Source organism: Strix aluco, chromosome 16, assembly GCF_031877795.1.
Source record: "Strix aluco isolate bStrAlu1 chromosome 16, bStrAlu1.hap1, whole genome shotgun sequence".
Lineage (NCBI taxonomy): Eukaryota > Metazoa > Chordata > Aves > Strigiformes > Strigidae > Strix > Strix aluco.
The window spans coordinates 1477845-1491689 of NC_133946.1; the positions used below are offsets into that span (position 1 = coordinate 1477845).

Here is a 13845-nt window from a genome sequence, read left to right on the forward strand (position 1 = left end):
TCACCCACTGCACGCAGAGAAGGCCTGACTACAAAAGTAGCACCAAAATTTACAAGCAAAACACTCCACTTTCACTCTAAGGATTAAAAGATCTAGTCCCCCTCATAATTTAGCCTCATCACCTACCAGCAACTTCTCTGGGTAGTGCAGCAGCGTTTCTCCTCTCAAATCACATGTGACTCCACCTTTCTGGGTCCAAAATGCCCTTCCAGAGCTCAAGGCGAAGCAGCATGACCACCAACAACCGTCTTTTTCAAGGCCATGCTTCCTTTTAGAGCAAAAGCAACAGAGCCCTTCCACAGGCATTGCCTTGTGAGAGGCCCAGGGGCAGCGGCAGAAGGTTCTGGAAGTGCAGGACCAGGTGGGCCCGGTTAGCCCAGCTGGCGGCCACTCCCCGCAGAGGCTCAGCCAGGCTCCCCTGCACACAGGTGTGTGCATTTTGCTGGATATCTCTAAGCAAACATGAAGCACATGATTTAACTTAACTGCAGGTGAATGCAAAGCTGTTTTTTCTCTAGGGCCGTTGTTGAAGTCAGAGCCGTGAGCACTTCACAAAATGGTCCTGCAGAGACAAAGTTTGTCCATATACACCGAGTGTCATTAACATGGTAATAGTGCTTGTTCCTGCCAGGGTCTGGCACAGGAGAGTTTTAAGGCTTTCTTCCTCAAGATTTTTGCTGTTCTGGTCCTATACCAGACTCTATAAATAATTATTTGTGCATATGTTTTCTTTTTTTGTGTTTCACTGTAGAAACAGATTTCTCATACTCAGTATTTCTTAAAGTACAGCTTTTCCAGCAGACAGTCTGCAAGACTAACATTGAAGTCAGGTCACAATTTCCATTACAAACACTGATTTCCAGAATCTTACTACCCTTGAATAAAAACGTCCTGCAAGCAGAAATAAAACTGCAGAAAGCAATTAGAGAACTAAAACAGAGGCATAGTTTTGTACCTACTACCACTGGTTTTATGAACCTATTTCCACTTTTCATGAGTCAGTAATCTGACTCTTTAAAAACTGTATTTTCCCAGGGCAAAGCAAAGCAGACACATTGTGCAGATGACGTCCGAGCACTTATGATGATGGACCGGCAGCTGCAAGCAAACCCTCTCAGCCACCATTGGGCAGCAGGGACAAGATAGTTTGTACTGCTTAAACAAACATGCTAATGAAGGTTTGTTTTAGAAAAAATGAGAAGCATTTGAGCACCCCAGACATTAAATCCTCATTTAATGATGGGAAGTGTTGTATGTCCTTCCAACACCCAGGCACAATGCTACAACTTTTACAAGCTGCTTAATTTTCTCTCTAATGCCTAAATGTATGTGATGGACATATGGTGTCATATCACCCTCAGCTGGGGATTGCCTTAACTTTATTCAGCTGGGAATTGCTTTAATTTTATTGTTTTCTGTCATAGTCTGTATGCTTGTCCAATGTTTTAGTGATTGTGAAATATGAGTAAAGGAGGATTACTTTGAAACTCTTTGAAATGGAAAAAAATCCAGCAAGGGAACTTGAAACAACAGTAAACGTGACACCTATTGTACAGCACAAAAGATCTCATGAGAAGGGGAGAAAGCCTTTCAATTGTGAAAAATAATGAGAGAGAGAGATGCCACTGCAGGACCACTACTGGAAGATATTTAAGAATCAGAAAAGATAAGTACCTAGCTTTTGGGCAGTATTTTGTTCCCAGGGTCCCATGCTTGTGGATCGATACAGTACTTACTGACGGCAGAGATTATGAGTTACCGCTGTTGCTGTTACAATGGACATCTTAAATGCATTTTCATCAGTCTTTCCCTCTAAATTAAAATTAGTGTGCCAACTGTGGTCCAAATTCAACAGGAACATAAGCAGCACAGTATTATGTATTTCCAACACATGAATGATGAACAAGGATCTTTTGGGCAGTTTCATCACAGCCACAAAGCCAATGCTGGCCGAAGAGGCAGTACCACTCTGCCTACTAGACATTTCCATCCCTTCTCTGGTTCTAGTATCAACATTTGTCAATTGACCTGACAGTAACTTTTTTTTTTTGGTCGAGTTTCACCATAATGCAATATAAATGATAGAACTAGCATACAGGAGGTGAGTGGGAACTAGGCCCCAGCTTTTAGCAGTAGCACAGAAGCCAATTGTGAAGCTGCACTTTCTCATGCCTAGAAAATAGGAAGCAACATTTATCAAGGCAGATGACACATTTTATTAGATGACCTAATGCAGCTGGGAAAAAACCTAGCAGTTTCGAACACTCAAGCCCTTCTTCAAGAAAGATATCTGCTGAGTAACAGATTTGCCAGTCAGTTTAACACTGAGAAAGGCAGTTACCTGTCAAAACCAACCAAACTAAAGCTTTGATAATTCTTTGGGCCAAAAGTGAAAATGACCCCACAGGCTTGGTAGTTGGATGATTCATTTGTAAGACCAAGTGTAGTTCCTGTTGCAATTAGTATTAAGTTATTTTATATATAGTGAAAGTATGTGTCCCTGCCCATGGCAGGGGGATTGGAACTCGATGATCTTTAAGGTCCCTTCCAACCCAAACCATTCTGTGATTCTATTTCATATTCACATAGAATACAGAAAACTTGCAACAGAATATTTGTGATCCTATTTGCTAACATACTCTGCTGAGAGACTCAGATTCTGTCTCCAAGTTGGATGGACAAGTGAATTAAGCCTCTCTTCTCTTCTTGTGCTAGGCAGGTGAAACAAGCTTGTGCTATTCAGTGTCTATTGGGTGTTGCCACATCCCTTGTATTTCCAGGAGGGCTGTGCAAGCAGGAAAGGCAGGAAAATACATAACTTGTAAAACTTGCATCAGCTTTGATTTGGTAAAAGTGCCATGATGTTCAACCTATAAGCAGTTTTTCACATGAATAGTGACTGAAACTTAGTGGATGCTGACCTCGTGGGTTAGGTGGCAGTTGCTGTCTCAGAGGAGAAAGCTCTTACGAACAGTCTCTAAGTGCATGAACCTGTTCTGTCAGCTACTGAATTTCTTCTCTTTTATCTCTTGCCTGTCGTCAAGGTTATTCAGTTCCTCTTTATCATACTGTAATTCTCTTGCACAGTAACAATGTTTCCCAGCTGCATGCCAACAGCAAGTTTCATTAGCAAACTCTTCCTTATTGTGCAAAGGTCATTAATGAAAGCATCACATGTTTGGCCCCAAGAAAATTCCTTGAAGATATCTAGCGGCAAACTCCCTCTAGCCTCATAACTCTGCTTAAGGAGATGCCAACCTCATTTTACATCCTTAAATCTCAAAGCTTCATTATAATACCCAGCATGTGAGTTATCTTAATCTGCTAAGTACAGAATTAATAATGCATTGTAATGCTATCGTGAGCCATACTGCAGAAGGGTGTAGATTTCTTCAAATGCAACATGTCTATACTAATTCTTGCATGTAAGCAGGAAAAAAATAATGGCCTAAGACAATAACAGTTTACCAGAGGACTAAAAGGGAAAACATTTGAGTTATATCAGAATCAGACAAAAGAAGATCAGCTGACCTGAAATACAGTGGTCTGAGTAAAAGCCACACGTGCAATCTGATTCCAGCAACATCAAAGAGGTAGAAAAATTCTTGTTATTAATTTATCAGGAAATAATAAAGAAAGAAAATGCAGTTTTTTCAAGAAGCAGAAATCTATATGTATCACACACTTCTATTAAAATATAAGATTGGATATGGATTAATCAATTAGTCATCTGCATTAATCAAAGAGAATGTTTTACTATTACCCAAAATTAAACGAAAGGCCTCTTTAGACTTGCATTGCATGCCAAGTAGTTAGCACAACCACCCACCAACCTGGCTAGCAGAAATGTTCCCAACAGAGGAAACATTTTTGGTCCAGTCACCAAGTGGTTCTTGGAGGTGTGCAAAGGAGTTCTCAGAACCAAATGAATCACTGACCTGGCTGATCTGAAGCCCCTATAAAATGAGTAAGGTATTACATCCCTTACTGTGTAACAATTATCAAAAGTACAAGATACACCAAAGATATTTAACAGCTACTGAAAATAAACAGGGAGACTGAATTTTTGTGTTGTTTCCTGATGCTGTTAGATCAGGATCTTCTTCCCTCCACTTTTTCATCCACTCATCATTTTTCACTCCTTCAAGGTTCACAGTTACTGTGCAGAACCTATTTCGTCTCTCCAGTCAAGAACTCTGTCATGTCCACTTTGGCATCAAGCCTTGCTTCTTGGGCCATATCACCTGTTCCATTTTTGTTTGTTTTGTTTCATTCCTGGCAGATTTTTAAACTGCCTTATTCTGCACTATATCTAATAGTAGGTTAGCTTAATAAAACATGGTTGACTTGTATTCACAGGATTAGGTCTTCTTTCTAGTCTGTCATCTAAAAGGTATCTGGCAAGTTTATTTGGGGCATATCATCCTGAAAAGCATTGTTTACGTTGGACAAAATAATAAGTAACCCAAGATGAACATAGCTGTATGCAAAAAGTACATCAGAAGCTTCAGAAGCTTTTTCATTTGCTATTGTGTATATTATAAACACACATACGCATCTGAGTACAAGAAAAAACATGCAGATCACCACTCAAAAATTTAAAAAAGTAAACCATTATGAAGAATACAGTATCATTAAGCTAAGATTTCTTAAATATGTTTATGTATTACTTATAAGAATAATTTACAAGGATATGAAAAGTATATCCAAGAATTAATGAATTTGGAAATACCAGGATTAAGACTACGCATATTCATTATGATAAACATCTTTACTACGTGAACATCTCCTATTTCTTTGACATGACCCATGCCTTACTCAGTGTTAATACAGACTGATTACTCTCTTACTGAACTGCTATTCACTATTTGGTTTTGTTCTTATTTGTTCGCTGGGCAAAAGCCAGTACTGTAGTCAGCACACACTACTCCATTACTGCCTTAAAGGAGGAATATTGGACTTTAGTGGATATGAATCTTTCTTCCTCTCCTTTTACATACAAAAATGATTTCATAGCAGAGAGAGGCCAGGTCGGAACCATGCAATGGAGCATAATGCAGAGTTAATTTGACTATTCCAGTAACTCCACAGCAAACAGAGCTCATGCTGTCCACATCAGAGGATAAACTATCTTAGGTCCAAAGACAGGTTAGAGCAGCACCACACCCATACTGAAACACTTGACTATCTAGTACAGCTACTCAGAGCTGACATGCAGTCCTGCTTGCAGTGCCATATGTGGCTGAGAAATGTCTTCTGTGCTGCACAGATACAGAAAGGGCTGACGGGCTCTTGGCCTCAAGCCTGGTTATTATAGGGAAGATTAAATCTACAGAATCTTATCCCTTAAACTCTATGACCACGCATCAACTTTGATGCTGTTGACACCTACAGAGTAAAATATTTTAGAAAAAAGCATTATTTAAGGAAGAAATCAAAATTAGTATGCCTTCAAGTGGTTTAATCCAAATGGCATTTCTGGTGGAAGTGGTGAGATTTTCCAGTAGAGCTCTAGAACTAGGAGGACTGTTTTATTGATCTAAAACACATTAAAAATTACTGGATAGACACTGGACAGTAGATAAGACACTTTGAACCAGGCCTTGAGTGACTAGCCCCAGATACCCTCAACCAGCAATCACCCTTGATATTACAACTTAAGGTATAGTACCAGACTTTTTTACTGGTAAATCTAATAGGTCCTCTTATTAATGCAGTTCCTTAAAACAGGAACTTCTTGCTTCCTAATAAACCAACATGCTTAAATGTCTGAAAGCCAATAGAAAATTATGATCTTTGGTGACATCTGATGGAAGAATCAAATTAGGTTTTTCTCATCCCATTCACTGTCACATAGTAGGGGTCACACACCAGGATTTTTAACTCAGTAAGGCATGAAAGGTAACTATGGCATTCAGTTATGTCTTCATTGGCAGTGTCTTTATTTCACATAAGTGAAAATACCCGTTTGTTAAAAATGCCTGAGTTTGCTTTAAATGACAAAAAAAAGTGTCAGGAATGCTGTGTTCCTCTGTTCCTAAGGCCCTAAATAACTATTAGTATGTTTGTATGTGTTACACACTCCATTAGCTTCATAAATATAATTTTAATTTATAATATATTGTTTGAAAATAGGTAGTGTTGGAATGAAAGGCTGTACTCAGTGGATGTCTGTATATGCTAAGAGAACTGAAGGTCAGCCTGTAGCATCCAGAAGATCTTGTTTACTAATTCATGCAGTGTTTCACAGGTGTGCTGTAAGGACACAACAGCAGCATTTTCACTTCTTGGTATTCTGCAATGATGGAGAGCTTATTGGATTTTTCTCACTCGCCTGTCATCCCCTAAGGGTTTCTAGATCATTAATGATCAATAGATCCATTTAGATAAGAATGATAATTCAGACAATTGAAAAACATATATGCTTCCTTGATGGGTCTGTGGTGTTAGTTGCAAATGAATGCGCTGTTTAACCCTCCCCTGAGTAATAAATGTGCTATTTGAAGAGCATATTTTAGAATACCAGTTATTCTAGCTTTGATGATTCCATAACTGCCGTGTAGTATTTGGTTTATTTGTCCAAACACTTTACAAATATGCTTCCTTTAAATTTATCAAGATCCTGAGCTCTGTTTAGACCTTATGACCTCATTGTATATTTAGTTACCGCAGCAGCCTCTGCAGTTACAAATGTAAAAATGATCCCTCTTAAGGAGCTGCTCAGTGTTGTCAAAGGTTATTTTTAATTCCAAAGAAGGCAAAGCCCAAGATCCAAGAACAGAGAGTCCTTATTGTCCATACCTTTGAAGCCAACTTCAGTCTCTGCTTTACATTCACCACCCCTTTTGGCCATCATCCAAGCCCCCTGTATGCATGCAATAACGACAGGCACAAATCTAGAGTTAGACCCGTTGGGAAAGCAGCAGGCATGGGGTCCACACAGAGTAGCCAAGGAGGCCACATGGTCAACTGCATGTAGGAAGGTCAGCCACGACACCCCACACCAGAAAATACCCATCTAAGGAATTGCTTTCCTTCATATATCACATGCACTCCTTGCTTCTGCATATGCCACAGACATTTCATACACATACACTTCTATTTCCATCCATCCTTCCTGCTTTGCTGCCTCCTATGTATGGGACACATTCTCCAAAATTCCTTTGTCATCTGGTCTACACACCACCCAGTCCTTCCTCACCAACAACATGCACACTATGTCATTACAGATATCCTGCTATTCACTCCCTTCTTATTTGACCTTCTCCCTGGAGAAACATCATAATTTATTTCCCTAGTGACTCCTAAAAATACAGATTTTTGTCTTGCTTTAGACTAATGAAAACAAAACAGAGAAAAGTCATCATGGGTGAGACTGCATGGCAGATGCAAGTACCTGGTATAGTAATCAGAGGCACCTTGAGCCAATTCAGATAACTGAAAGAGTGGCTGAGAAACTTGGTTTTCTCTTATTTCTCATGTTTATCCAACTCTGATAGAGATCTTTCTTCCCAACAGTTTTATCTATATGCTCAGTAATCTTAATCTTTATTATCAAGTTTACCATCTTTTGAAGGATAGAAGTCAGACTCATGGTCCATCATTCCCAGCATCCTTTCTAGAGCCATTTTTGTGGACAAGACAGACTCTGCAATCTTCCCTGTTTTCTTATACTAAAATAACTTTTAACTATGATTTTTTTTTTTTTTTTTTTTTTGCATCTTATGCAAGGTACTCCTCAAATTCTCTCTTAGTCTTCTTAATTTCCTGGTTATATTTGATCTGCCATGAGTTATGGACTTTCCTGTTCTCTTCTGGAGGACAAACCTTTCGTCATAAATGCCAGTCCTTTCTACATGATAATCACCTTAATTTTCTATTGAGCCATAAAGGGTTTTTACTGGACCACTCTGTTTTCTTTTCAAATTTCAGCACAGAGTTTGTCTTGATTTCTATCACAGTATTTTTTAAAAGTGTCTAGGCTATCTCTAGGCTTCTTGCCTGCTCCTCCCTTAATGCTTTCTCTTCCTTTTGACCAGTTGCTTTATTAGTATGCAGTTCCCTTTCTTTAAATTAAACACTTGTGTTCTGGATTTATTTTGTTTAGTCTCTTCTGCTGCAGTGTTAAACCTAATTGCTATTACAGATCAGCTCTCCCACATACTTCTTGAACTGGCCCTGTTCAGGACTATTCAGGACCAAAAACAGAACAGATCTTTTCTGGGGTTAAAGACTAGTTCTGGAAAGCAGCTACTGACTACCTCCAAAAAAATTATTTCTATGTCCTGTCATAGATGATGAGGCATTAGTTCTGTTGGTAGCTGAAACATCCCAATATTAGTACCTGTCCTGAATTTGCAGGTTCTCTAAACTCTATCCTCTATCTATATCCTGATTGAAGGTTGAGGTAATTATACAGTCCAAATGTTACTTTACTATTACAGTGTGATACTTCCAACCACAGGGATTTCATACCATTTTCTCTTTTTCAACAATTTCATTGTTACACTTCAATTTAGACTCCAAAAACAATGCAACCCCACCACATGCACATCTTATTCTATCAAATTGTGTAAAGTTGATAGCCTGGGAACATCACACATACCAATTACCCTCTTTCTGCAAGGTCTCCGAGCTGCCTCTCTGTTAGGCTCATCATATGAAACCAAGCATCCCAGTTCTCCCATCTCATTTTCCAGGCTTCTAGCATGGGCAAATTTTGCCCTTGGCCTGTTGCCAACTATACTGAACACATTGTCAACTGACATAGGAAGGACTCTGATTTGCAGTTGTGCTTTCTTCCCAGCCTTTTCAGACACGCACTGAACAGTAGCCATGGCCATTTTGGGGGATCACAGCCATCTGACATCTGTGCTCCTCTACATCTGCCAGCTTCCTCCCAGTTCTTAGCACTTAAGTTTTCAGAGCCAGCAGCCTGGCTCCTTTCTAACCAAGGTTTCAACCCTTCCTTCCTGTTCTTCCTCCTCTGAAATATTCCCCAGTTCCTAATGTATGTAAATCTCTTATCATAATATCTAAACTAAATAATTTCTAACTGAATATTATGTTAATTTCTGTTCATGAACAACAATTGATCATCATCATCTTAGAAACTCCCCATCTATTACAGATGAGACTGCTACCAGAGCACAGAATTTCTAAAATGTTTGATTTTTATGAAAGGTTATTAACAGGCAGCTGCCAGATTATTAGCAGGCAGCTCAAGTATCCTATTTATCCAGACAATAACAGTATCAACACTGTAGTGCAAGTCTTTCCCATACAACTCTATCAGTTTATCTCCATCATGCCATTCCAATAGGGACAAGGGATTGTAATGAGTCCCATGAAGCCTCATTCATGTCAAGCTGTTACAGATAATGATTCAGAAGGGATAAAAGGATGTGGGGCAGCATCCCCAAGCTGGGAAATAACAGGGTGTTAAACAACCAGCACCTGTTTGCAAAGGTCAGATAAATACCAGGCAAAAGACATATTTGCTGATCCTTCAGCTTCACCTTACAGGGTGACAACTAGACTCCAGCATGTGTGTAGAAGGGGAAGTTCAGGTTAGTTGATTAGTTTTGGTTTGTTTGGTTTTTTTGGGGTTTTTTTTGAAAAAAGAGTATCCCATCCCAGAAATGGTTCCTTAAGAGCAGCACAGATACATTTTAACTTGCTGCACATCTGTGTTCTCATTTGGACACTAGCTTCTGAAATCACAGGCAATTTCAGCAGAGGGAGGACTGTTAAAGGTATAGACACAAAGGCATATCGCAAATAGTAGTGACTTGTAGCCAACAGCAATTCACCTTTCAAACAAAATCCTATCCCTGCACCTCTTGAAAGAATTACCACTCCTATGACTAGAATAAGCAAGTTATTTTTGCCCCTCTTCATTTTGTCTCTTTAGTTTGACTTACGGAGTTATTCATCAAACCATATACAGTGGCATATCTGATTTACAATGTGAAAGGTATATGGTAAAAATCATCGTATTCAACAGAAAGTACACCATTTGGAAATGTCCAATCACTTCCCAGAGCTGCTCAGTCCTGTGATAACTGTCAGGGGCTAGATGAACACTAGGAATGAATAAATTCATGTTCCAGATCTGTACAATTTGTGGTTTGGAGTTTCTGTTGCAATTAAAAACAGGATTTCCATAGCAGTCAGATTGGATCAGTGAAAACTGGTATGGGAAGTCAGAGCTGCAGAAACCATTCTGAAAGACAGGTGAGAGTTAATGGTCTCATCTTCATGTCAGAGAAATATCATAAAAAAGCCTCCATCACACCTGGACAAGGCATTGCTATAAACTAAGAATCAGAATGGGGAAAGGGTAAACAAAATATTGACTGCACTGTCTGGTGTGACAAGCACATTCCTCCTTGTAGGAATATGCCACAGATTCCATGACAACAATAAGAACTAAGATATTTATAACTTTGAAAGCAAGTCTGTGTGTCAATGCCACAGTTTGCATTCATGGACCAAGGATAATTTCAAAAAGGTTTGCAAGGAAGTACCTCAGCTGTTTAAGGGATTAGGTGTGCTTTCATTTATGTATGACCTGCAATTTGACAACATATTTGAAAAGTAACATTTTCCAGGATGGTAACTACCAGCAGTGCTGGGTGCTTTAAGCAATGGTGAATCTGAAACAGTGCAGGAAGACTGATCAGTTTTGAAGTGCTTGTTGGGCTACAGGGAAACATACTGATCTGTACAATTAAAGTAATCATAATCTGTGCCCCTTCCCTTCAAGCATCACACAATTTAAAAAATAGCTTGATGAGTGTCATCTCACCTCTGTATGGCCTGCAGACAGCATGTGTGTTTTGACTTCAGCATCATACCCATACATCATAAAGGAAGGATTTTCTTGGATACATACATATTGATTCAAAGAACGAAATTAAGGTCTTAGACTTCAATGAGCTGAAAATTTCAGTGAAGTTTTCAGTCCTTCTGCAATATCCATTTTATCCTCAATAAAGCAACTCTCACTCTCTCAAAATTAAGTCTTTCTATCCAGATTTAGAGTTCTTACATATCCCCCAAAATCCAAGCATGCTTTGCATGCTGTCTGTCCTGAAACAGTGATATTCAATACACTGGGCATTTTCACATATTTCTCCCCAATGCCTTTCTTTGCCCAGCCAAACACCATATTTTTCCTGCCATGACGACACAGTTTCCAGAAACAAGATCCTGTCACCTGCCCTTTGACTTGAGCACAGCCACTCAGTCCCACCACCTTCTCTGTGTAAGCTCCAGTATTCATGAGGCTGGGAGGTGAACTCAAGCCAGTTAAACATCACAAACTCTCAGTTTATTTTTCAGATTAACTACTCTGCACAGCTGCTATACGTAGCACATAAGCTCATGACAGCACAAAAAAGCAACAGAATGAAGTGGTCTAGGCTACTCTTTTCACCAACAGCCCAGAGAAGTTACGTTAAAGAGATGAGTCACCATTGCCTAAATAATTCATCAGCACAAATAACATATTGTCCAATAACAAGATCACAGTTTATAAGTTCCCACCTGTGGAAATGGTGTCTCCAGTAATGTCAGGAAATCAAAAGAATTTGTTTTAATAGCAGAATAGATGGCAGAAGATGCAGCTCATACAGGTCTTCACACACCATGGTCTTCTGACAATTTCACTGATGGTGTGCTTGCAAAGGCACACCAGAACCTGGCAGATTCAAAAAAATCAGTAGAATAGGGTTTCTGATGTTTGATCTTCAGTGAAAAAGAATGATTATATAATTCACTGCACAGTGTACAGAGAGCCAGTTTAGGACAGACAGTAACAGAGCAGCCAAGTGAAGAGGCAGAACATAAGAAGGTTTAAAAACAACTCTCTCTCTAAAGATGCATTTTGATGTAGTGAAATGAGACACATTCAGAATTCATAATCATAGAATCATAAAATAGTTTGGGTTGGAAGGAACCTTTAAAGGTCATCTAGTTCAACCCCATGCAACGAGCAGGGACATCTTCAACCAGATCAGGTTGCTCAGAGCCCCGTCCAGCCTGGCCTGGAATGTTTCCCGGGCTGGGGCATCTACCATCTCTCTGGTCAACCTGTTCCAGTGTTTCACCACCCTCGTGGTACAAAATTTCTTGCTTATATCTAGTCTGAACCTACCCTCTTTCAGTTTTAAAACCATTACCCTTTGTCCTATTGCTATGGGCCCTATTAAAAAGTCTGTCTCCATCTTTCTCATAAGCCCCCTTTAGCTACTGGAAGGCCACAATAAGGTCTCCCCGGAACCTCCTCTTCTCCAGCTGAACACCCCCAACTCTCTCAGCCCGCCCTCACAGGGGAGGTGCTCCCGCCCTCTGATCATTTTTGTGGCTTCCTCTGGACCAGCTCCACCAGGTCCATGTCTTTCCTGTGATGAGGACTCCAGAACCGGACGCAGCACTGCAGGTGGGGTCTCATGAGAGCAGAGGGGCAGAATCCCCTCCCTCAACCTGCTGGCCACGCTTCTTTTGATGCGGCCCAGGACCACGGTTGGCTTTCTGGGCTGTGAGTGCACATTTCCAGCTCATGGCCAGCTTTTCATCTACCAATACCTGCAAGTCCTTCTCTGCAGGGCTGCTCTCAATCCCTTCGTCCTCCAACCTGTCTTGATACCTGGGGGTTGCCTCAACCCAGAGGCAGGACCTTGAACTTGGCTTTGTTGAACCTCACGAGGTTCACAGGGGTCCACTTCTCAAGCTTGTCCAGTTACCTCTGAACGGCATCTCATCCCTCAGGCGTGTCAACAGCACCACTCGGCTTGGAGTCATCTGTAAACTGGTTGAGGGTGCACTCGATCCCACTATGTCGTTGATGAAGATATTAAACAGTACTGGTCCCAGTATGGACCCCTGAGGGACACCATTCACTGATCTCCATCTGGACATTGAGCCATTGACCACTGCTCTCTGGGTGTGACCATCCAGCCAATTCCTTATCCAACTAACAGTCCATCCCTCAAATCCACAGCTCTCCAATTTAGAGAGAAGGATGTTGTGGGGGACCATGTCAAAGGCCTTACAGGAGTCCAGACGGATGACATCCATAGCTCTTCCCAAGGCTTAGAATATTATCACACAGTACAGATGGTTCATAGCTGGGTACAAATTTTATTTATGCTTCTGAATTTCAAAAGTGCCGAGAATCTGAGTGCTATCCCTGAAAGTTTTTCTCTAAATAAGGACTACAAGACTGAATTGGATATGAAAGACAAGGAAGGCTTGTTAACAAGTATAGCAATATGAAACATCACTTTAGTGCACCCAGACTTGAGTTTTCGTTTTTAAGGTGTTTTTCTTCTCTTCCATCTTGCCTCATTCATTGGTGTATATACAGAATTCATTTTTAACAACCTAAATTTTTGTCAGAATCTACTTTCATAATACAAAGAATAAACAGACACCATCCCAACATTTTGAATGCCTACCAAGATAAGCAAACTGCAGTCACTAAGCTCACTTCCCCAAGCAGTCTTGTATGCTCTATAACCTACAGTACTGGCACAACCCAACGTACCAGGAGACCAAGAGATATGTTCCTGCTTCCTTTCTGCAGTATCCTAATTGCACTGCTGAAAATAGCACTTACCTGAAGATGCAGATTTGTCTAATGCAGAACACTGGGGGAATGGCACGGGAAAATATTAGAGAATTGAATTCTGTGTCAAATGCAAATAAAGGACCAACAACTAAGTCTCTCACTGCCATCACAGGAAAATAATTATGCATATTACATTCATTTGTTCCCTTAAGTGTTACTGCAGAAGTTATACTAAAGTTCTTAATTTTATTTAAATCCTATGTTTGCAT

At 40.2% G+C, this 13845-nt stretch overlaps 1 long non-coding RNA gene across 1 annotated transcript in view; it reads left to right on the forward strand.

Moving 5' to 3' along the window:
• The window catches only part of LOC141930931 (uncharacterized), an 80070-nt gene that overhangs the window by 27650 nt on the left and 38575 nt on the right, over nucleotides 1–13845 (forward strand). The window lies entirely within an intron of this gene.